The sequence below is a fragment of the Meles meles genome, chromosome 7, assembly GCF_922984935.1.
Source record: "Meles meles chromosome 7, mMelMel3.1 paternal haplotype, whole genome shotgun sequence".
Taxonomy (NCBI): Eukaryota; Metazoa; Chordata; class Mammalia; order Carnivora; family Mustelidae; genus Meles; species Meles meles.
Genome location: NC_060072.1, coordinates 76,440,586 through 76,465,137, shown reverse-complemented (window position 1 = coordinate 76,465,137; position 24,552 = coordinate 76,440,586). Strand labels below are relative to the sequence as shown.

Genomic DNA, 24,552 nt, shown 5'->3' with positions numbered 1-24,552 from the left:
CGCTTACTTGTGCTCTCTCTCTGTCAAATAAATAAATAAAATCTTTTTTAAAAAATCATGACTACATTCTGACAATAATTCCAATCTCAAAGCAGAGTTTAATATTTTAGTATTTGCCTTTTCTATATTCATGTAGCATACCACTGTGAACAACAAAGTTTAGAGTTTAATTAGAGTTCTCCATGTCATGAGGATAATGTCCTATATTTTATTCTAGAAGCATTACATATTTAGCTTCTATGTTTACACATATAAGTCATCCAGAATCAATGTTTGAATATACTGTAAGGTAAGGATTGTGGGCCTTTTATTCTATAAAGGTATGCCAGTACCATTTGTTGGGAGACTTTAATTTCCTCCATTGAATTCCTTTGGGTCCTTTGTCAAAAACGAATTGATTTTATGTTGGTGAGCCTGTTTCTGGGCTTTTTATTCTGTTCTTTTGATCTACTATCCTATGTCAGTATTGTACTGTCTTAATGAGTGAAGCTTTATAGTAATTCTTAAAGTCAGGTGTATAAAATCTCTAATTATTTTCTTTTTAAAAATATTATTTTGGCTGCTCTAAGTCCATTAAGTTTCAGTAAGGAAATTTTAGAAATAGCTTCTTCATTTTTGTATTTAACAATGTCTCTGGGTTGAGGTTTGCAGGTGTAATGAATTTATAAATCAATTTGGGGAGAAATGATATCTTAAAAATATTTATTCATTTGATAAATGGTATAACCCCATTTGTCATTTTGGATTTTTTTTGCATATAGTTGACACACAATGTTAACATTAGTTCCAAGGGGCACAATACAGTGTTTCTACAACTTTCTACAGTATGCTATCTTCACAAGTGTAGCTACCATTTGTCACCATACAGCACTATACAAAACAAATGAATAAATAAACAAACAAAAAAAAGCAGAAAAAGACCCATAAATACAGAGAACAAACTGATAGTTGCTAGATAGGTGGGAAGTTGGAGGGGGGTGGGCAAAGTGGGTGAAAGGGTGTGGGAGATACAGGGTTCCAGTTTTGGAGTGAACAATCATGAGAATAAAAGGCACAGCAGAGGGAATATAGTCTGCATTTGTCTTTTAAAAAACTTCTGCAATGTTTCGTAGTTTTCAGTGAAGAGGTTTTTCACTTTTCTTAAATGTTTTCTTGTGTATTTTATACAAATATTTTATTTTAGTGATATCATTAATGGGAATTTTTATAATTTCATTTTTAGTTGTTTCTTGCTATCGTACTGAAATCCAATGAATTTTAATTCAATCTTGTAACCTATAAACTTGATAAATGTACTTAGTAGATTTCATAGCTTCTTTGTAGATTTCTTAGATCAGAATTTGGCAAAATATGGCATGTGGAACAAATATGGCTCACTGTTTTTGTAAATAAAGTTTTATTGGAACATGGACATACTCATTCACTTACATATTTTCTATGTTGTCTATACAAGAGTTGAGTGCAATAGAGCCCATGAGGCCTGGACAACACAAAATATTTACTATCTGGCTCTTTATAGGAAATGTCTGTTTACCCATTTCCAAGATTTCTCTACATATTTAATGGCAGCTTTTATGAACAGAAAAAATTTTACTTCTTCCTTTCCAAGTTTTGTGATTTCTATTTATTTAAATTTTAAATTTTTATTCTTTTTCCTAGTTGTATTCACTATGACCCCCCCCCACCACCACCACCCGAGCAGCACAGTACTGAATATAAGTAGTGAAATGGTGATTTTGCTTTGGCCCTGTTCTAAAAGCAATGTATCAAGTATCATTAATCATTAACTGTAGGTTTGTCATAAATATATTTTTTTAAGATTTTATTTATTATTTGACAGATAGAGATCACAAGTAGGCAGAGAGGCAGGCAGAGAGACAGAGAGAGGAGAAAGCAGGCTCCCTGCTGAGCAGAGAGCCCAATGTGGGTCTCGATTCCAGGGCACTGAGATCATGAACTGAGCCGAAGGCAGAGGCTTTAACCTACTGAGCCACCCAGGTGCCCCAGTATTTTTTATTAGACTGGGGAATTTCTTTTTTATTTTGAATTTTCTGAAAATTTTTATAAAAAATATATTTTGTTTTTGTGTTTTTACCAAATGTTTTTTCTTTAGCTGTTGATAATATCATACTTATTTTTCTCTTTTATTCTGGTAATATATTTCCTTGATTTAGTATTTAGGAGTTAAAACAGCTTTGAATTTCTGAATAAATCCCAGTTGATAATAATATATTAATTTGTTAATATTTTTCTTAGAATTTTTGCATTTATACAAATAATATCTTTTTTGAGGGGACTATTCTTTCTTATAACATCTTTATCTGGTTTTTGTACTTAAGTTAGGTCTGTCATATAAAATATGGCAGTGGTTTTAGATATCCATAATTCTGTGGTTTTTTAAAATCTAGATTGAAAATCTTTCCCTTATAATTGGAGTTTCAAATCCATTAGCATTTAATGTAATTATTGATTCATTTAGATTTAGAACTATTATTTTGTTGTTTATCTTTTATTTCTTCCATCTGCGAAAACGAAAAAGGCATTTGTTCAATTTTTTTAATTGTCTAGTCCTCCTTTCTTGTCATCTTATAAATTGAATGTTAGTATTCCATGTAATTCTCTTTTGGATTTTCAACTCTACCTCTTGGTTTTATATTTTATTAGTTGTTCTAGGGATTATAATATGTATCTTTAACTTTTCATAATGTACCTAAGAGTTAATACTGTACCAGCTCACAAGAAATATAAGAATTGAGCAATTGTATAATTTGCCTTAATCCCTTTAATTTGTGGTATTGTCAAGTATATGACCATATATAAATATATATTAGAAACCCCATGATGATTGCTAGACTTTTTTTCTTTTTTTTTAAAAGATTTTATTTATTTATTTGAGAAAGAGAGGAGGAAGCAGACTCCCTGCTGAGCAGGGAACCATAGGTGGGGCTTGATCCCAGGACCCTGGCTGGGATCATGACCTGAGCCACAGGCAGATGATTAACTGACTGAGCTATCCAGGTGCCCTGAACTTTTGTTTTAGATAGTCATCAGTCTTTTAAAGAAATGAAGAATAAAAATATAGTTTTTCTATTTACTAATATAGCCACTAGCTCTGCTATTTTTTTATTCCATCATGCACATCAAGTTTCCATAGAGTGTGTATTCACTTCATCAAAAATAACAGTCTTTTAATAAAAAGGGAAAAAAAAATAACAGTCTTTAATATTTCCTTTACTTCAAGCCTGTTCGCAAAAATCTTTCAATTTTTTATCTAAAAAATGTCTTAAAATTTTCCTTCATAATGTAAAGATATTTTCACTGGATATACATTCTAGTTGATAATGCCCCCCTTCACATTACTTCAATGATGGTATTCCATTATCTTCTGACCTACATTATTTCTCATGAAAGATCTGCCACTTGCATGGTTCTTTCCCCTGTATGCAATATACCATTTCTCTGTTTTCAAAAATTTGCCTTTACCTTTGAATTTAATACTTGATATATAAGTTGGTATTTTTCTTAGAAAACTTGGGCAACTTTTCAGCCTACTTCAAGTATATATTTTATCCCAATTAGTTTTTGTGTCCTCTTTCTTCTTGACTCTAATGACACATGATAGGCTGCATAATACTATCCTACATATTGATGATACTTTACTTTCCATGCTTTTTTTTTCCTCATTTCATCAGAGTGAGTAATATCTATTGATCAGTCTTTAAATTTAGTTCCTGTATATGATCTTGAGTATGACTATTCAGTGAATTTTTCATTTCACATTTTTTATTTCTTGCTTATATAATTCTTTTTTTTAACATAGTTTATTTTTTTATTTTATTGTTATTATTATTATTATTATTAGAAAGAAAGAGCAAGTGGGAGGAGAGGGACAGAAGGAGAGGGGAGAGAATCTTAAGCAGGCTTCATGGTGAGTGTGGAGACTGATGTGGGGCTTAATCTGAGATCATGACCTGAACGTGGGGCCTAATCTCAGATCATGACCTGAGCCAAAATCAAGGTTCAGACACTTAACTGAGCCACCCAAGCATACCTAAGGAGTTCTTATTTCATTCTTTTTATAGGCTCTATTCCATTGCAAATATTCCCCCATCTATCCATTTCTCCACCCATTATGACCACTTTTTAACATCTCTGGATATATTTGTATTGGCTGATATTAAATACTTGTCTGCTAATTCCAACATCTGGATATTTTTCAGAGTTTGTTTTCACTTACTGCTCTCTCTCAACATAAATATATGTGTCATATATTCCTGCTTCTTTCCATATCTAGATTTTTAAAGTTTATTGTGTGACATTATAGATACTAGGATTGAGACTCCAAATTTAGCTGTTTTCCTTTAGAGAGAGTTAAGGTAATTAAGTTTTGTTTTTATTTTTTTCATACACACACTTAATTTTCTGGAAAATTGAACTTAACCTTTCAAATTTTGCGTTTGAACTTTGTTAGAATTGTCCTAGAGTAGCCATTACTATAGCAGTAAAAATTTAAAAATCCTACTCCTAAAACTTAGCTTTCCTTCAGTATCAACTGAGGAATATGTCATTTAGCAAAGTATCTTTCCTCTAGATGTTCAGAAATCCTAATGTATCCAAGCATCCTGGGAATTTCAGAATCTCCATTCAGCTCACAGATCTCTGAGAGCTACTTTATTCATGAAATCTATGTGCTACATTCCCAGATGTCCAATGTCTAAAAACAATTGTTTCATATATCTCATCCATACACACACACAATTTTTAATTACAAAGTATTTTCCCAATAAACATCTATTTACCTAGTTTCAGATCTCCTCTCAATACGCTTCATGGAGTATCAACTAATACAATACCGTAATATTAAAATATCAGTCCATAAAGGACAATTTATAATTTCCTACTTCATTCTTTGAAAGCCCCAACACAGATTCTGTGTTCTTCTTGGTAGAGCTACAACTCTTATTGATAAATCTAAACTCATCTTCTGGCTTCTTCCAGTTCTCATGGATGGCTAAATTGTTAGATAAAAGCTTTGACACTGCGTGAGTTTATCTGTGTACAAGTATGAAAGACTTTTGGTTGGATTACTGGGATTTATTGTCCCCAGAGTAAAAAACATGACACGAATGTGAGAGCAGAGCCCCATGGTTATTTATATTGAATATTTACAGTTGGTGAATAAATGTGGGTTGGGGTATAAAAACAAAAATAGTGGCATTGATTTACCAGGAGGAGAAGAAGGAGAAGTACTACGTAAGATAATTTTTTTTTTAAAGGGAGACAGGTAGCAGGATGGGGTAGCCAGGTGATGGGTATTAAGAAGGGCACATGTTGTGATGAGCACTGAGTATTATACGCAACTAATCAATCACTGAACACTACATCAAAAATAATCATGAACTCTCTTGAGTTACCCCCGTGTGGTCTCGTGGCGGAGTCACTGCCAGACGCAGTCCCTACCCACCATGGTCTGTAGTACTTGCAGTTCTTCTCTTTTAAGATGCCTGAGGAAGTGCACCATGGAGAGGAGGAGGTGGAGACTTTTGCCTTCCAGGCAGAAATTGCCCAACTATGTCCCTCATCATCAATACTTTGTATTCTAACAAGGAAATTTTCCTTTGGGAATTGATCAGTAATGCGTCTGATGCCTTGGACAAGATTCGCTATGAGAGCCTGACAGACCCTTCCAAGTTGGACAGCGGTAAAGAGCTGAAAATTGACATCCTCCCCAACCCCCAGGAACGCACCCTGACTCTGGTGGACACAGGCATTGGCATGACCAAAGCCGATCTCATAAATAATTTGGGGACAATTGCCAAGTCCGGAACTAAAGCATTTATGGAGGCTCTTCAGGCTGGTGCAGACATCTCCATGATGGGACAGTTTGGCGTTGGCTTTTATTCTGCCTACCTGGTGGCAGAGAAGGTGGTGGTTATCACAAAGCACAATGATGATGAGCAGTATGCCTGGGAGTCTTCTGCTGGGGGCTCCTTCACTGTGCATGCAGACCACGGTGAGCCCATTGGCTGGGGTACCAAAGTGATTCTCCATCTTAAAGAAGACCAGACAGAATATTTAGGGGAGAGACGTGTCAAAGAATTGGTGAAGAAGCACTCGCAGTTCATAGGTTACCCCATCACCCTTTATTTGGAGAAGGAACAAGAGAAAGAAATCAGTGATGATGAGGCAGAGGAGGAGAAAGGGGAGAAGGAGGAAGAAGATAAAGATGATGAGGAGAAGCCCAAGATTGAAGATGTGGGCTCAGATGAGGAGGATGATAGTGGGAAAGACAAGAAGAAGAAAACAAAGAAGATTAAAGAGAAATACATTGATCAGGAAGAACTGAATAAGACCAAGCCCATTTGGACCAGAAACCCTGATGACATTACTCAGGAGGAATATGGAGAGTTTTACAAGAGCCTTACTAATGACTGGGAAGACCACTTGGCAGTCAAGCACTTCTCTGTAGAAGGTCAGCTGGAATTCAGGGCATTGCTCTTCATCCCCCATCGGGCTCCTTTTGACCTCTTTGAGAACAAGAAGAAAAAGAACAACATCAAACTCTATGTTCACCGTGTGTTCATCATGGACAGCTGTGATGAATTGATACCAGAGTATCTCAACTTCATCCGCGGTGTGGTTGACTCTGAGGATCTGCCCCTGAACATCTCCCGAGAAATGCTCCAGCAGAGCAAAATCTTGACGGTCATTTGCAAAAATATTGTGAAGAAGTGCCTTGAGCTCTTCTCTGAATTGGCAGAAGACAAGGAGAACTATAAGAAATTCTATGAGGCGTTCTCTAAAAACCTAAATCTTGGAATCCATGAGGACTCTACTAACCGGCGCTGCCTTTCTGAGCTGCTGCGTTACCATACCTCCCAGTCTGGGGATGAGATGACTTCTCTTTCAGAATATGTGTCACGCATGAAGGAGACCCAGAAGTCCATCTATTACATCACCGGTGAGAGCAAAGAGCAGGTTGCCAACTCCACTTTTGTGGAGCGAGTGCGAAAGCGGGGCTTCAAGGTAGTGTATATGACGGAGCCTATTGACGAGTACTGCGTGCAGCAACTCAAGGAGTTTGATGGGAAGAGTCTGGTCTCAGTTACTAAGGAGGGCCTGGAGCTGCCTGAGGATGAAGAGGAGAAGAAGAAAATGGAGGAGAGCAAGGCCAAGTTTGAGAACCTCTGCAAACTCATGAAAGAAATCTTGGATAAGAAGGTTGAGAAGGTGACCATCTCTAACAGGCTAGTGTCTTCACCCGGCTGCATTGTGACTAGCACCTATGGCTGGACGGCCAACATGGAGCGGATCATGAGAGCCCAGGCCCTTCGGGACAACTCCACAATGGGCTATATGATGTCCAAGAAGCACCTGGAGATCAACCCTGACCATCCCATTGTGGAGACGCTGCGGCAGAAGGCAGAGGCGGACAAGAATGACAAGGCTGTCAAGGACCTGGTGGTGCTGCTGTTTGGAACAGCTCTGCTCTCTTCTGGGTTCTCACTCGAGGATCCCCAGACTCACTCCCACAGCATCTACCGCATGATCAAGCTAGGCCTGGGCACTGATGAAGATGAAGTGACAGCAGAGGAACCCAGTGCTGCTGTTCCTGATGAGATCCCCCCCTTGAGGGTGATGAAGATGCCTCTCGTATGGAAGAAGTAGATTAGTTCTACCTGCAGACCTTGAGACCTCTGTATAGTGTCCCCATGGCTCCCTAGCAGCCCGGAGTGGCCCTGTTCACCTGGTTCCCTCTGCTGATGTCTAGTGTTTTTTTTTTCTTCCTCCTGTCTCTGAGGCAGGAAAGAAGGCCCTCAAGCCCTATCCCTTCTGATATTTGACAAGGGGTTTGGATGTGTATTGTGGTTTTTTTTTTCTGTTTATTTTCTTCTGAGATTAAAGTAGGCAAAATAAAGAATGATACAGTTTTATACAAAAAAAATCATGTACTATATGTTGGCTAACTGAACATAGTAAAAAAAGTAAAAGAAAATTTCAATTATTCCTTTGAGAGAGAGAAAGAATAGCGCAAGTAGGAGAGAGGGATAGAGGGAGAGGGAAAATCAGACTCCCTGCTGAGCATGGAGCCTGATGTGGCACTGGATCCCAGGACATTGAGATCATGACCTAAGCCAAAGTCAGGGGTTTACCGGATTGAGTCACCCAGGTGCCCCCTGAATAAGATAACTTTAAAAAAGGCAAAAGAGATTAAATGTGTTGTGAGAAAGGGGCATGGTTACTAGATACAGAGAAAGTTCAGCACCTCTGCCAAAAAACACACTGAGGTTATACTGTGATATTCGTATTTGCCTTAATATCTATGACATGCATTGCAGGTCAGTGAAGAAACTTGGAAACAATGTTGCTCTGAAGGTAAATGAAGTTTTTTGCAGTAAGGGTTTGGGTTAGAACTGTACGATCACTCACTCAATGATAAATGGAGTGAGCTGAACAAGGTGTGATAAGCATTCACTGTCAAAATGGGGATCTTAGCTGTTTCTCTTTTTGCCTCTCATTTCTGATGACTATAAATCAGTTTTTCTTAAAGTTCTTTTAATTTAAAGAAAGCTGCAATTTTCTCCCCTATAAATATATGACTTTGCTTATGAAGTTGGTTTTTAGTAAACAAGAATTTCCGGGAAATGGTGTAGCTTAGTACAAAGACCATTGACTATGAAGATTAAAACAAACAAATAATAACAAGAATAACAAAAAACATCTGAATTCTGAATCTGTTGCTGACTAGCAGTATAACCCTGGGTTAGTTTTACTTAGGCTTTGGAATATAAACTTCCTCATCTGTAGAGTTTAGTTAGTAATCCCTGTCTCACAGGATGGTTGTGAGCATTAAATAAATACAGCCAGAGCTAGAGATGTACATTGCAGGGCATGATGCCCAACACATAATAGATCTAAAATGAATAGTTATTCTTTCTTCATTCATGACTATATATTGTCTAGACTAGGACTCACCAATTTTTTTTTCTATAAAGTGCCAGAAACCGAATAATGAAAGCTTTGTGAGCAATGCCATCTCTGTTATAGGTACTCTACTCTGCCACTGTAGCCCCAAAGCCGCCAGAGACAGTATGAAAAAGAATGAGAATACCTTTGTTCATTAAACTCTATATACAAATCTGGCAGCAAACTAGATCTGGCCGGTAGGAATGGTAGTTTGCAGATCTCTGGACTAGATTAAGAAGTATAGTTGAGTTTTCGTTTGTTGGTTTACATAGTCATTGGGGGTTAGGCCGCTGCCTTCGGCTCGGGTCGTGATCTCGGGGTCCTGGGATCGAGTCCTGCATCAGGCTCTCTGCTTGGCGGGGAGCCTGCTTCCCTCTCTCTCTCTCTGCCTGCCTGTCTACTTGTGATCTTTCTCTGTCAAATAAATAAATAAAATATTTTTAAAAATACAGAAATAGCATGTCTCATCTCTTGCCTTCATGTTTCACATGTCTGATCAAGACAAAACTTCACGGTACCTTTTTTCTGATGTGTTTAAAATCTAATTTCCTTGGTAAAAGTATGATTTCATTATATCACCTTCTTCAATTTTATGAGACAAAATTTTCTAAAGTAACAGGAAGCCTGTTTTTCTTTTCTTACAAATAGTAATATTTTGGTTGGATTCTTCTCTTTCTAGACTTGGTGCAAATTCATTGACAAATGGAAATCTGTGGGGTCGAATGTTATTCTCTCTTCTGTTGTATGTCCAGCCTTCAACCCGGATGCTAGTGGGATTCTCCTTGATAATAACTTTTCTTCTTTATTTTTAAATGCAGCCTTGTATGATATAAAGAAACTATAATGGGGGAAACGTACTGGCTTAAAAACCAGAATTGTACTCTAACCCAGGATTTGTCACTACCTCAGTGTTTCGTTAATTGAAACTTTGAAGAATTAATATATTAAAACCTACCTTTTATGAGATTGCCATCAGCTTTAACCTTTTTCTCCAAACATATTTTTCTTCTGAATTTATTTTTTATCATTCTCAAGGTTATTATTTGTTGGTTTTTCTTATTCCCCTCTTCTTTTCTGTAGCCAAATAGTACCAAATTCTTATTTTTGCAACATTGGTTGGCTTATAGGTTTTTTGGTGTGCATTATTTAATTTGATTTTCACAACCACACTAATATGAAGACAAGGCTTTTAATCTTCTTTTATTTTATAATTGAGGAGTTAAGTGATAAAATAATTTAAAGCAATGAATTTAAGGTGACACGATTAGAAAATAGAATGAGGACTAAGACTATGCCTTCTCACTCCTCACCCACTGGTTTTACTGCACGGGTTCTGAGGAGTCAACGTGCTAAATTTCCAGGTGTTGTATCTTAGACTTACTTTTATAATATTCTGAACTTCCCTGTGGGAGCTGTCTCTGTTGATACAGTGACAGAGGAAGATGAGGAGGTACTGAAACTATTCAAGGATACTATAGTAACTTCTGGGAAAAGAAAGGCTTTTTAAGGATTTCTTTGCCTGGATGTTGGGGATGTTGCTCTTTTTTTCTAGCTTCTAAGAGAAATAATTTAATGACATTTACTTTCTCTCTCTGTCCTAATGACCTATTCAGACACATTATCATAAATATTTGGCAAATGTTGTAGGAAAATACTATATTCTTTAATAATCAAATGGGGATTGAATCTGAAAAATAACTTTGTTTTCTTTATTAGACAAAGAAGTACTTACTGACTTGCCTAGTATCATTAAAATTCCATATTTTGACCTTTTAGAAAATAGAATGATTGGAGTTTTAGGACTCTGATCAGTTACTGAAACCCTTTTTCATAAGTCTTTTAAATTACACCTTTATGTGTCCTCATTTAAGATGCCTTTGCCTTGTGTTTTATGGAATAGAACAACAGGTGAGCTTTCACAAAACCATCACTATTGTTATGAACACTCTCCTATTTCCTTCCTTAGCTTCATGACACATTGCAGAACAGGGGTTTGGGTTAATTAATATTTAATCTTTCTTTACAATTTTCTGTATTAAGAATTTCCTGACCCACATATCTTTGTAGGTATCTTCAGAGATAAATTTCTGGATTTTAAACATTTTTAATAATAGGCTACTAGCTCTGGAAGGCATATAAAGTCGAGCCTAAGATGCAGTGGTCAACATGTCTCTACTTCTAAGTAACAAAAAATCAACCAATTTTCATCTGTTACCAAGTACCTAGTATCTGGTGAGAATTATAGTCAAATAACTAATACCTCTTGCTTGGGAATCTGTCTTTCAGTCAAATATTAATCCCCTAAATATTTATCAGATTTCTCCTTGGTATTGAAAAGCATTTATATTTTATATAAATTTTATATAAAGATATAGAGATGGATAGATAGACATTGATATATATTGCAAACCCAGAGTATGCAAAATATTCCATGTGCTATTCAAATTATCTTTCTTTAATTATCTCTCCATAGAATTTTCTGGGAAAATTCATACTCCCTATGTTGCAACTTTATGTGGGATCTAGGCTCAATTTTCTGTTGTGGGTTAATTTGACTTTTGGATTGTGTGAATTAAATAATAGCGTGAGTAACATTAACTTAGTCTCTGCTTTCTAGAGCTTTTATGAAGAATAAACATGAAGTCTGTCTTGACATTCTGTAAAAGAGAGCATAAATTTTTATTTTGACTCTTTCGTACTTTTAGTCACATAATGACTAAGGAGCATAAGTTGCAGTATACATAGGGAAAAAAAGACAAAATGATCAAAAAATGAGATAAAGACATAATTTAGAATACAAGCTAAGAATAAATAAGATGAAAAATATCACCATCTGGAAGATTTTAAAAACAAATTAAAGAAAATGTTATTTGAAAGACAAGATAAAACAGTAAGATAAAAACATGAATAAATTCAGTTTGGTAGTATTTTTAAAAGTTAAATGTAATAGGTAAAAATTTTTAAAGGAAAATGCTTGAAAAATGAAGTGTATATTATTATAAATTTTTAAAAGCCTAAGGTCAGCTAAAATCTCTCCTACATTTAGAGGAGCGTAATTTTAAACAGTGGTATTCTTTTGAATGAAAAGCTTAACATTCCCTGGAAAAGTATGCAGGGTCATTGAGTGGAAGTCAGTTGAAGCAACCTCTTGACCTTATCATAGACTTCCATTCTCTGGACTAGAGCTCATTGTAAAGATTTATGTTGGTTGAGGTGTCTTGTGACTGATTCTCAATGTAGCAATCGTGAGGAAGAGATAGGTCCTTCCTTAAACTCTTACCCCACAAGAAAGACCAAACAGGCATATGATAAACTTAAGTCCCTACTAGGATCTAAAGTACAAATTACAGGAACAGATGATGTACCTGAAATTTATTTCAATGCTTTTCATGTTCCACCTTTTGGGGGAATCTCTTTTGAGTTACTTCTTTCTGTGGGAAAAAAAAAGAGAAAATAAGGCAAAGGAAAAGATATATCATTATTGAAGCATTAAATGTTTTTCACATTTTAGAATCAATAAAGTCACTATAAATTGTTCTAAAATCCAGTCCACTCTGTCCAGGTGTAGTAGAATCCTAGAAAACAGTCCTGAGGCTCAAGGCAGCTAGCTGTGAAATCATGACTTCCCAGACTACTGAAGGAGGAGGGGGGGGGCTTCCCACCACAGTGCACTGTGTGACTTGACTGGAGCAGGATGAGCTGTGTTTGCACCTGATAAAGGCAGTAAAGACCGTGACCTGAAAATGAAGAAGACACAGTGAATCTTAGGCCACCGAAGGACTGTCTTCCTCAGGCTGCATAACCCTGAGCTTGAAGTGCAGCCTACTCCACTGTACCCCTTATCCTGAGAGGCCATTTAATCATTTCTCTCCCTGGGTACTCAAGCTAAACATTTTAACTAATTGATTAACGTCTGCCAATGGGAAATGCAGTGGGCATTTTTCCTCTCACATCTCAGATCCCCTTCTAGTGAGGAAAACTTGGGCAACTTCATTTTTTTGCCTTAGTTTCTGCAACTATAATGTGAGGGATAACAATATTTAGGGGTAACATTTATTAAATATTTATGATATGCTGTAATTATTCCATAGATTTATTTGAGATCAAATCTTCTAATTCCCAGGACAATATTTAAAAGAGTGTTTTAATTTTACCTGCATGTTTATAGGTGAGCATATGGAAACTAGAGAGTTGAAGTCACTGTGCCTGTCTGCCTCATGGAGTGAGCATATAATATGACCAAGTATGTGAAATGGCCTCGTAGCATACTGTCTTGCATGTGGTGTCATTAATAAGCATTGCCTATTTTTTAGTATTATTACATTTTAAGTATCTCTGCCTCCATGGTTGGAATTTCTCTCTCTTCTGTGGAATCTTATCTCTAGTTTAAATGCTCAGGTATTTCCTGAAAGATTTATCCATGGTGAGAGCTGACATAGACTAGACTAGGTCTATTTTAAACAGAGGAACGGATATCCTTATGATCTTTGGCCTCATTCTGGGGCTACAGAATCAACTTAGAAAAAATTTAAAACTAACTTTTTAGCTATGAATGTTTTCAATGCTTCACACATTTTCTTCACACAGAAAAATCCAGTTATCTATACATTGTCAACTTGAAGTGCCTACAAAGATTAGGTTTCACTGTTGAATCGATGCTCCTTAAACTGAACTAATGAGTGGGGAACACCAGGGAATGAGTATAGATCAACACTCATATCATGGTTAACATGCAATACAAATTTGGTTAGTTGTAATTATGTCCACTGTTTAGAAATGTACTTATCACTTTGTAGCATCCTTCAAATGTTTAAAAATTGTAATAAGTGGTTTTGCAAATTTAATGTCATATAAATTGTTGGCAAATATGAATCAAAAACTTATCTCTTACAAATAGTTTATTGTTATGACCAATTTCTTATCTGGGCTCTCTTTTAGCTGAAAAGAAATGAACTGAATGTCTGGGAGAGAATGCAGGTCAAGTTTATTTTTTTGTTTTTGTTTTTTTTCCCCTCCATATGCTTGCACACTGCCAGCAATCCTGATTCTGTGGGGCTAGAACCAAGAATCTCTTCAGTTCCTTTGCTCTGTCTGTTCTTTAGAGTGCTGTTAGCGGAGGAAAGAGGCCATATTTCTTGGAGTTCAACATCTGACATGGCAGAGACTATTTCAGAGGATATTCATTTGTTCACTCAGTCATTGAATGCATATATTTATTGCCTGTGATTTGCACGAGAAAAAATAAGTAAGGACCCCATGTGTTGGAATGCCTGGGTGGCTCAACTGGTTAAGCAACTGCCTTCGGCTCAGGTAATGATCCCAGGTCCTGGGGTTGAGTCCCACATTTGGCTCCTTGCTCGGCAGGGAGCCAGCTTCTTCCTTTGCCCTTCCCCCTGCTCATGCTTTCTCTCTCTCTGAAAAATAAATTTTAAAAACCTTAAAAAAAATACCCCATGTGTTATTTATGTTATCCTGTTTGTGTTTTTGTTTTCACATTGTTATGTATGTGTATGTGCTATGAAAGTATGTGTCTACTATACCTGTTGTGTTACACACACACAGATACGTTCACGCACATAGACACACACTATATGTATGCTATTCAAGATGTTACTAATAAATTAATCCTCCTAAATCATTGCTTCTGTCATGATACTTTCCTATGCAAGCTGTGACTGTCTTCCCCCTATTTAAATACTGGGTCAAATCTCCATAAACCAGGCCTCAAAACTCTCCAAAACCTGATTGCAAACTATCATTCCAGTCTTACTTTTTAACTGTGGTCAACACAATCATTTCACCCCATTTAATAATTCTTCCTCCTAAATACAGCTTGAAAACTTTGGAAGCCAATTTCTACTTCTGGCCAAAATGGAATAACAGGAACTAGATTAACCCTTCAACCTTAAATAACTAAAAATATATATATGAAATAATGGTTTTCAGACATTGCACAAAATAATGGTTTTCAGGTTGTGCACAGAAATAATCATATGAGAGAAGAAAAGTCCCCACAATTTCCCCCCTCCTCCTTTTCCCTTCTTAGAGCTTTCTTCTTGGAGATATTTTTAGCCATAGCACTGGGGAGGGACTCCAGAGACAGCCTGGCAGTTTCCCAAGTTGATGGGATAGGACTGGGTGTATGGGGTTGTGCAGGTGGCTGGACTTCACAGGGCAGAATGCCACAGAAAGAAACTGAGCACAGGAAGAGAGCCACAGGGAACTGTCCTTTGAATCATCAGCTGAATACTGATCAGCATGTATTTGTGAGTAAAGTGGGGAAGGAGCCTTTTAAAAAGAAAGCACAATAATCCCTGGAGTTTAATAAAGCCTGGAATTGTTTGTTTTTCACTTGCAAGAGTGAGAAAAACATCATAATACCCGAAGCGTCCTGTACTTAGAAGATTATTGCCTCAGTAGTGGAGTGTAATTAGCCCAAGACTAACAGCTCTTCTAGTCCTCGGAGCAGTGTTTTGAAACCAAGCCTTTAAAAGGTAAAGCTGTTTCCAAGTAACTTCATTGTACCTTGCTGCAAAGTTTAAAGGTACCTTTTTTTGTTTTAAACTCAAGAATATTCAGCACTCTTTAAATATCGTCAACATGTGGCATCCAAATGAAAATTACCAAATATACAAAGAAACATGGTTGTCTGTCAAGTTGAAAAAAATGAGCCCTGACCGAAACAACTGGGTAAAACTTTCGGAAAGATGTGAATCTCTATCTCTTTCATACACTCCACGAAAAGCTAATATAATTAAGGTGCATTGATCCCAGTGCAGGAGATGAGCCATAGGCATATAAAGAAACATTGTGCATACATGCCTTTTTTTAAGAAATAAGAGTAAATGAATGAATACTAGCTTGAACTCACAGAGGACACCACTGCCTGTTTTCAGCCATTAGTTCTCAGCACCGAGGTGGAGTAGTGGAATGCAAATTTGTGCACTTTGAATAAAGAGGCTCCCCCATCCCCCCATCGTGGCTGCATTGGCCCTAGTGCCATCATTCAACTCCTCAACATTCCCTCTTCCTTTCTCCCCAGTGAGAACTTCTGTTAATGGAAGCATCATGATCTCCGAATGATCTGGCTACATGTTCTTCCCCAGCACCCCCCAAATCTCTACCTATTCCCTTCTCCTGCTTTAGAATTCTTCTTACACCTGTCTCTGACTGATATAGTATACATTTATTATTTTATAGGTCTAATATCTGTCTCTATCACCAGACTGTAAACTTCATGAGGCAAGGGATTTTGTTTACGTCTGAATCTTCTTAGTCCACAACAGCCGCTCATAGATATTTATTAAGTGAATGAATAATTCTTAACATCATGCAATTATTTTTATCTATCTTTTTTTGCAATGTATTACAAGTGCAAGTCAGAGCTTATGACACTATTTCCCCATAGTAGGTGCCAAGCGAAGTCAATTCAGTTCTTAAGTTTAGTAATGGATTAAATGAAAAGTAGATAATGAAGACATTGATTAATCCACTTCTATGAGCCTTTAAATACATATGTATTTAATGCCAGTGAATGTATGAATGCCAGTAGGCATTCATAGCAAATACATTCCCACCCCCACCACTGTCACTTGCTTAATCTTCTATCCCTTTTATGAAATTAAATTACTTTGATTGAAATTAAACAAATATTAACTGAATGTCTACCAGGTGCTAGGCCCTGTGCTTCATCTTGGGAATGTAGCAGTGATTAAAATAGTCTCATGGTTTCTGCCTTCATATTTTATAGTCTTAATACCTGATAAGTAAATATTCTATCAATAAAATTATGTGCAATAGGAGAAAGAAATGTGAACACTTAAGACAAATAGCTCTATATTTTTGTAGCAATTATTCTGATTACTATTGTGATGAACAACAAAATGTATTGTATATGAAATGAAAAACATACAGCCATAACATTGGGAGTACTTGCATCCTCACAAGAATATATTTTTGGACTGAGATTATAAAGGTTTGAAAAATAATGTAATTTGGGGTGCCTGGGTGGCTCAGTCGGATAAGCCTATTTTAAAGATTTTATTTATTTGATAGAGACACAATGAGAGAGAGAACACAAGCAGGGGGAGCTAAAGAGGGAGAGGCAGGCTTCCCTTTGAGCAGGGAGCCTGATATGAGGTTCGATCCCAGGACCCTGGGATCATGACCTGAGCAAAAGGCACAGACTTACTGACTGAGACACCCAGGTGCCCCAAGCCTCCGACTTTTGATTTCGGCTCAAGTCATGATCTCAGTGTTGTGAGATGGAAGCCCGAGTCAGGCTCTACACTCAGCGTGGAGTCTGCTTGAGATCCTCTCTCTCCCTCTCCCTCTGCCTCCCCCTCCTAAAAGAAAGAAATAAACAAAATCTTTAAAAAAAGTAAAAATAATGTCATTTAAATTTTTGCTTGGGAAATGAAAGATCTTGCCTCTTCATGTGTTGAAACTGCTTTAGAGAGAAGATTTAACTTGATTCTCACCTCTGCTACTTACAAACTGTGTGACCTAGAACAAATCACAGGATGTTTCGGTCTCTATTTCCTTTGTGAAATTATAATAACTATTTTTCCTCTTTGACAAGATCATGGTCAGAATCAAATGTGATCATCTTTTAGGAAATGCTTTGAAACTACACTGTGGCTATAGCAAAGAATTTTAAGATATTCAATAAACTGCAAATTGCTCAGCTTATTATTATAAGCAGTTAAGTGGTCAGTACATACAAATATTATATTAGAGATGAAATTTTAAAAAGGTAAAGATTGCATATAGAAGAACTTAAGATCAAATTATATCTCCAAAGAAACACATTTTGAAATTGGGAACCAGAGGGCTTTTCTTTCCTATTTTTTCCCCTGAATTTTGATGTGGATATAATTAGAATGTAATATCAAACATCTATCTAGCAATGTGTGAAGCTAATGTTCACCTTCCTTTTCCTGCTTCAATCCTTTCTCCAGTAATGCTTGGTGAGTCCTAAAAAGGTGAAAAGAAACCCCAAATGGTATTCACTAAATTGAGTATTAGGTTGAAATGTCTTCTATCATATTATTTTTATGAACATTAGTTTCTCTGATACCCATTGGATGTATGCAATAATCAGATCAGATTAGACTGCCTTTATGAATATTAAAGGCAGAATAGGAAGCATCTGATGTGATTAAAATTTTAGACAGTAAATCTTTTTCAAACTTGGAATCAGAACATAACATGAAAATGAATATTTAATAATTTTGGAATCCTTTTCAGGCATTATTTATCAGAAAGAAAAATCAAAATATGTAACTTTGAGCACAGTATGAGCATTGAAAAGATTTCTTTTGTTACTCTGCAGAAGCATCACACCCTTTCACTTGGATTCAGCTCTAAACAATGTTCATTTTCTATTGAAACATTTCCCTTAAAATTTCCTTTTATTATTCTAGGTAAAGGAACCATTCAGAGCAATATCATTCAATGATGATGATGATGATTTGAAAAAGAGAGGGAGCATGTAGGATCATGCAAGCTGGGAAGGGGCAGAGGAAGAGGGAAAGAATCCCAAGCAGTCTCCATGTGGAACACTGAGCCCGTCACGGAACGTGAGCTCTCAACACTGAGATTATGATCTGAGCCAAAATCAAGAGCTGGAGGCTTAGCTGAATGAGCCACCCAGGTGCCCCTCATTCCATCATTATTATTAGCAATGAAAGTCATCCTTGTCCTTATTAAAAATTATACCACGAATATACTTTTTTCCCCATCATTTTTTTCAAAAGATTTTATTTATTTATTTGACACAGAAAGAGACAGCAAGAGAGGGAACACAAGCAGGAGGAGCAGAAGAGGGAAAAGCAGGCTTCCCTCCAAGCAGGGAGCCTGATGTGGGGTTCAACCCCAGGACCCTGGGATCATGACCTGAGCAGAAGGCAGATGCTTAACCAACCGAGCCACCCAGGTGCCCCTTTTCCCATCATTTTAAAAAGAACTAATGTTATTATTGTTTGTAATATGAACTAAGAACTATGAAAAAAGTGTATATTTTGTTTAATATAAAATAAATCCGAAAAATATCACTTATGTAGACTTCAGTAACAACGATACCCATGAAGTTGTGTGATGAAATGGCTCTGCTATTCTCCGGAAGATAGTATAGGATAGTGGTTAAATGCATAGACAGGTAGCTAAATTGCCTGAATTGAAATACTGAATTGTCCTGCTAGTTTCACGAGCACGGTGCTTCACTTTCCACCACAACAAAATGCCCTGTGCTTACCACTTTATTACTAATTATATGTTATCACACTCATTGTGTCTATAATACTTATCATACATAGATGCTCAGTTATTTCTAAAAGTCATTAAAAGCAAAAACAAGTACATGTCTTTTTCATAAAGTAATTGGCAAAGAAAACTAACCTCAAGTATTTAGAAAAATAAACTTAAGATCTAGTTTGTGGTCTTGCTATTTACACCTTAAGCTGTTTTTACGAGACTCTAGGAAGATAAATGTTAAAGAACGTTGGCATTTAAAATGCTCTGGAGAAAGGAAATAAAACAGTATTTTTCTTCTGCTATATGATTATTCAAGCTATGTGTTTTCCTTTGCTTCAACTTCTCTGTTTTATCATTTACCTTTAGGCAAACTTACCGGACATATAAAATCAGTGAAGAGGAGGTAGAAAGTGAAATCTAAGAATCTAAGACTCTTACAGGAGAAATTCCCACAAAATTTAAACCTGTTTCAATTAAGAGTTAAAAGAAGAGTGACAGATTTTTCATGAAGGGAAGCTGCCTCCATTATTAAAAATAAATCACCACAATCAAACTCTAAATATATTAGCTAGAAATCTAGAATTTATTTCAATATTTAAGGAAACAGAGGGCTTAATGAAATCTAATATGGCAAAACTTCAGTGTTTTCTTAAACACTCCTTTTAACAAAGGTTCAAGCATGCTGGACTTATCCTCAACAATATTAATAGCATCTAACACTTGCCATTTATCATACTGACTCCTTTATTACCAACTACTCTATGTTCTAGATACCATTACTGCTTCATAATACAAATGAGGAAGCAGAGACACAAAGATGAGTGACCAGGGTTAAATGACTGTGTTGGGATTTGAAACCAGGCATTCTGGCTTTGAAATCTGTGTTCTTAAGTACTGCACTGCTCTGCCCCTCAGAATCCCTACTTGAACTTCCTACTCTCACCACCATCTGCTTTCCTTCCAACCTATCTGCTCTGCCACTCTGCCTACTCTTTGGCCACCTGTCTGCCTCACTAAGGCCTTCACCAACCTGATTCTTCCATTGTTTTTCCTACTCACCACATATATTCATTTGCTTCTTTATTCAGCTTAGCATCTAAGGTCTATCATAATCACCTCATATTAAACCGTCTATTCCCTCCCCTCATGTTCTTTGTTACCCTCATCTAACTAAACTACAGTTCAAATTACACCCAATTATCTGTCTCCTCTCTGCATAGGCTGAGCAGCTGAGCATTGCAGAAGATAACTTCGAAACTGCTTACTTATTTTTTGTTTAGATTTATGATCATGTGGTACCTGGGTCGCTTAGTTGGTTAAGCATCTGTCTTCAACTCAGGTCATAACCTCAGGGTCCTGGGGTTGAACCCCACATTGGTCTCCATACTCAGTGGGCAATCTGCTTCTCCCTCTCCTTCTGTCCTTCCTCCCTGCTTGTGCTCTCTCTCTCTCAAATAAATAAAATCTTTGAAAAAATTCATGATCATAAGCTTCAAGTGTACACCTTACTGAGTCACAAAATCCCTCCACACCTCCCCAGGATGCTCACTTTTCCACTCTCAAAAGGCTCATTGCTATTTACTTATAAAGACGTTCACTGTTTCTAATAGCAAAAGATTGGGAAAGAATCTAAACACCCAAAAGTGTTGAATTAATTGAATAATGTGCATAGCACATTGGAACACCTTTATTAACAATAGAATACTTAGAAGAATAGGGGATACTTAATGGAAAGAGAAAACTGTCATTTTTACACAAGGAAGGCAGGTTGCTAAAAACCTTTGAACCATTCAATTATGTAAAACACAGAAAAAAAAAGAAAATTTTCTCTGGATGGATTAGAAATAATTCTTTTATTCTTGTTTTTATTATCTATATATCTTCTATATTAAGGATATGGTACCTTGTAGTAAAGTTGTCTTTAAGAAGGCAATGATACTATGTCATTTTCTTCTACTCTCTCCTCCCAAACACATTACTCCCCGCTCCTCCTCCGTCTTCATTCATGACCTAAATTTGTATTTCATTGAAAGATACATCAGAACTTCTTCTTTTGCTCTCATTCTACCTACCATCCTACCTGCTTTTCTGCATATTTTCCCTGCTAGCTCTTGGTTCCTGTAAAATATGAAGACCTTGCTCATCTAATAAGGCAACCTCATGACTGACGCTAGGCTTCTTTCATGTTGTCACTTCGCAAAGATTTGAAATTGATTAAACTTCCTGTCAACGAATCTCTCTTCTCTTCTCTCTGTTGAATTACCCACCTTCCCTTTTTCTATAAAAGGATATAACATAGGCTCCAGGGTGGGCTCTGGGTAGAACCTGCCTTTACTGAGCATTGCTTCCCTTATTTCTGGCTGTGTAGACCAACTGGCTGAACTAGTAGCTTTGTAGAGCCTTTCCCGGATTTCTCTTTCAGTTTCACCATCTACAAAATGGATTAGTAATAGTATGTACATCCTAGGATGTTAGGACATAATTAGGATGACATTAATTAATTCCTGTGAAATTCTCGGAATAGTGCCCAGGGCAAAGAAAATAGTTAATAAATGTTACTTATCTCTTCCCTCTTCCATCCTCCTCTTTCTCCTCCATCTTATCATTTCTTTACCAACATGTTTTTGAACCTCTTTTTGAGGGGAAAATTCTCTCTCAGACCATTTCTCTCTTCTGCTTCATTTTTTCCATTCCTCATTCACAGCAAAACTTTTCAAAAACTTTTCCCATAGGTTCTCCACTTCACCTCTTTGATTAGGTCAGTTCACCATAGTCACCAATCACAGCGACTCTCCCCCCGCCCTGCCCAGTATCACCAAGAACACATTGGCAAGCAGTAGTCACCACTCTTTTTCATTTTTACTTTTCAGCAGCATCTGGCCCTGTTTACCCCTTCCTCCTCCTCCCTTTTTTTTTTTTTAAAAAGATTTTATTTATTTATTTGACAGAGGGAGAGAGAGCACAAGTAGGCAGAGCAGAAGGCAGAGAGAGAGGAGGAAGCAGGCTCCCGCTGACCAGAGAGCCCGATGCAGGGCTGGATCCCAGGACCCTGAGATCATGAAGGCAGAGGCTTAACCCACTGAGCCACCCAGGTGCCCCCCACTTCCTCCTTCTGAGAGCATTTTCTTCTCTTGGTTTCAGGAACATTATGTTCTCCTGATTTTCCTGCTACCTTACTGCCCTTCCTGGCTATTCCTCTGACGTTCTTCATGGTATTATCTCTGTGTTACCATACTCCAGGGCCCTACACCCAGACCACTTTTCTGTCTACATACTCTCCTGTCTTAGAAGGCAGAGATAATGTAAATGACAAATTATATAAAATAAAATTTATGTTTATATGACTTCACTTTGCCACAAGATAAAAATATTAAGTAAAAATATTTAAAAAATATAAGTAAATCTTTATGAAAAGGGCAGTCTTCAAGTTTTAAAAGCAGATGTAGAATGTTTTATTTTGTTCATGACCCATTAAAATGAACAACACTGTCTTTATAAAAGAAGAGGAACACATACCTCACACCACACAAAATGAATACACACATATACATGAACTCATGCTCCTCCCCTCCCAGTCCTCATCCCTAGCAAGCACAATGGAACCAACCAATGATAACCATAGTAGGCAAAAAAACCCTTTTCCTATAAAAATGTACCAAATAGAGAAATTCCATCATTTATTTTTCAAAAAGATCTTACAAATGAAAGGGATGAAAGATGGGTCAATATGGTCATAGTATGACATACTTATATAAATATAATTAATCTAGGGAGGCAAAAAAGAAAAAAGGTGCTACTCACCTTATGTGTAATTTCAAAATGTCCCCTGGATTGCTAGCATGCCCACTGCAAATCTGCAAAAAGCCTATATGAAAACACCTTTCTTTAACCATACCATCCTTGCTCTCCAAAAGTTGGGTCACAAGAAGGGCCAAGGGAAATCTTTGTCTTCCTGGAGAGAGTTTTGTGGGCATGGAAACTATCCTTTCCTGCTCTCCTCAGGATGAGAAAGAATGGCAGTTGACTTCTTTCCCCTTCTAAGAAATTAAGGCTCTCTTACCTGTGCTAAATGAGAAATTCAAGTTCAGCTTCAGTCAGAAAATTGTGGGGTCACAGAACTGGTGGGCACTTTGGGTGCTGCTGAAATGTAGAGACAATAGTAGAGATTTTAGTTAAATTAAGAGAAGCAGTGTGTGAGAATAACCTGCATTTCCATCACTTAGGCTTTGCAAAGACAGTGGATCTCCAGTGACTGGAGAATACATCAGTGTAAGTGGTCAGAGTTATGCCATCTTGAAATATCCTTAGAAGACTGCTTATTAGGACATGAGGAGCCTAGGGAAAGAGACAATGGAATGGAGGTGGAGAGATGAATGACACACTGTTGTAAGTGTGGGGTAGAGCTATGCCTGGGCAAGAGATTGTACTTCCCTTCCCATCCCACCATGTAGTACCCAAGGAACATCAAGTGCCTCTCACAGTAGAGGCAGGCATTTGAACTCCAGAAGCACAGAGGAACAATGGTGGTCAGAATATATTTGTCTTTGGTTTTTTTGGAGTCATAATTTAAGAGGTAGGCCACAAACAACAGCAATGATTTACTGGAAATTGTATTGGTAATCTCCTGCATCTCCTATCCCCTTGATAGAAGCAGGGGCAGGCTCAAGAGATATGGATAATAGGGGATAAAGAGAAGTTTCCCTCATGTCCACTCTCAAAGTCTCAGCTTACTGTAGGCATTCACAAAAGCTCTGCCTGTGATCCTATAACAGGGTGTTGACCTGGATACTGGCTGAACATAAAAACAACTTAATGTGATGGAACATATACCTGAAATGAGACCACTTTATTCCAAATAAGACTTAAATTATTTTGGGTAGAACTGAACTCATTTGCAAGCATGTTCACTGGGCACTTGAAGTTAACTCTATAAACACCACTTTCAGAGAGGTGGGCATTGAAATGTAGACATTAAACCACTGGATACCAAATGAGTAAAATATATTTCAGTCAAGTATACCTTAGTGTTGTGTTTGCTCATTACACAAATCATTTCAGTCTTAAGCAAACTAATTTCAAGTCCTGTGGATTTCCAGTGCAGATATTCTGAAAGCATTTGGACAAAAATAAGCCTGTGGCTAGAAAGAGAGTTAGATATAATACAGAGTCAGACTGAACTTAACTTTGTCTGTCTGTCTGTCTCTCCCTTCTCTCTGTGTGTGCACATAGGTGCAAAAAGCAGAGAACCAAGGGTCAAAACTTGGTACACAGTGAGTCAAATAAATATTGGGGGCATTGGGGTTCCTGTCAGACCAGATTCTATCCATAACC

At 37.0% G+C, this 24,552-nt stretch overlaps 1 pseudogene; it reads left to right on the top strand.

The window, feature by feature from the left end:
- The first annotated feature begins 5,484 nt into the window (after positions 1-5,484).
- Positions 5,485-7,893, top strand: LOC123945849 (annotated as a pseudogene).
- The last annotated feature ends 16,659 nt before the right edge of the window (positions 7,894-24,552 follow it).